Source organism: Egretta garzetta, unplaced genomic scaffold (genome assembly GCF_000687185.1).
Source record: "Egretta garzetta isolate BGI_Z169 unplaced genomic scaffold, ASM68718v1 scaffold310, whole genome shotgun sequence".
Taxonomy (NCBI): domain Eukaryota; kingdom Metazoa; phylum Chordata; class Aves; order Pelecaniformes; family Ardeidae; genus Egretta; species Egretta garzetta.
Genome location: NW_009258296.1, coordinates 791,925 through 793,562, shown reverse-complemented (window position 1 = coordinate 793,562; position 1,638 = coordinate 791,925). Strand labels below are relative to the sequence as shown.

Here is a 1,638-nt window from a genome sequence, read left to right as displayed (position 1 = left end):
GCAGGAACAGGAGTCGAGCCCTAGAGCAAAAAAAAAAGATGTACCTTTTCTAAGAGCCTTTGAGAAATGCTATTAGTGTTTTCTCTCAAAAACCAAATTAGCATACTTTACGATGCCCTGGTACTAAACACTTAAACGGCCTAAGGTGGGAAAGATACCTCAGTGCTGTTGGCTTAAGACCAGAAGGTACGTGGGTACGTAGCACATCACACAGTACTGCTCTGGTAACTGACCTGCAGCCTTATTTTCAGAGTAACCTGCTATTAACTGAGAGAATGTGCTTGCACTGTGGATCTTCCCTGTTTTCTCCATACCGTGTTGTGGTAGTTCTAGAAATCTAAAGAGATCATTGTTAACTCTGTAACAACACTTATGCTCTACCAGTAACCTAAAAAATAACTCAATTTGGAAAGCTGGGGCAATCCAGGATGCACAGACACTCCTTTACCATGACAGAGTAATAACTTCTACTGATGTTTCTGTTGCAGGAAAGATCACAGAGAAACTCTTTTAATATATCTCCTACTAAACCCTGGTGGTACTAGGATTTCATTGACCCAAGACATCAAAGGAAGGATTATGTGACTGCTAAAACAATCAGCTGACAGAAACATTTACCTCTCAGTATTTATGTCTTCCAGAGGTTCCCTGTAACCAAGAATGCACGCGCACAAAACAAACTACACACACACACACACACACACGTTACTGTGGCTTTAGGTAGTTCCTTAATACAACAAATTTGGGACTTATCTTTGCTTTTTGGAGATACAACCTTTCAAAGTTTGCAGATACCAAGGACTCTTGATTTGAATGACTGTATGCACTCCAGTAATTTGGCCAACATGAGTAAACTCTGAAATTTGATGAAACTTTATGCTGTACATAAAATTTTGTTCGCAACTTCTATGCCAAATTAAAATGCCAATATAAAATCAGTGGGAACTGGGTGGGGAGGTTAATTGGAAGCAGAAATAATCTGTGAAAATGACCAGCCATCATGATGGGTCTGGGGGAAAAACAAAGCTCAGGATTCTCTCTCGGTCTTGTTTAGGTTAACTTTTACCAGAAATATCAGACCTTCTGTTTTCTGAAAATGCCTTCTATACCCCTGCGTTTCTCCTTTTGCATAGTGATATATCAAGTGTAGTTCTTCTTTCCTAGGAACGCACTGCTCCACTGATCAGAAGACATCTTAATTGCTCCTTTCAGAGAATAAGAATTTAAATCACAAGAATTTGTGAACATATTTACTTTGTCCACTATTGTTTTACATCAAATACTCTTGTAAAAATAAATACTTTTTTCAATTATATGAAGTCTTTGCATTGCAAGTGTTTCAATGTTAATTTACAAACTTAGGAAAAAGGATGACCCCATTTCGGCTTTTGCAGTAGGAGAGAGGCAGCTGAAAGTCATTAGTTAGTGGGTGTTAACAAGAAAAATTAAACATGGTAATTAATTTTTTTTTTAAGTTCTTGTGCTCAGAATCTAAAGTAAGGGCCTGCCTCAGCAGTGACTTCAGTCCAAAGGGTACAGTTCCTCTTTAATTCACTACATTTTCTGACCTCCCCCCTCCCAGGCACACAGTGTCAATACCTGAATTATGGAACACTCAGCAACTTCTTTCAAATGCAG

At 38.6% G+C, this 1,638-nt stretch overlaps 1 protein-coding gene across 1 annotated transcript in view; it reads left to right on the top strand.

Annotated features, from left to right (window-relative positions):
* Positions 1 to 1,218, top strand: part of AOPEP (aminopeptidase O (putative)) — a 202,357-nt gene extending 201,139 nt beyond the window's left edge. The window contains exon 17 of the mRNA XM_035893902.1: positions 489 to 1,218. The gene's annotated coding sequence lies outside the window, so the exon portion shown is untranslated. The remainder of the gene's footprint in view (positions 1 to 488) is intronic.
* The last annotated feature ends 420 nt before the right edge of the window (positions 1,219 to 1,638 follow it).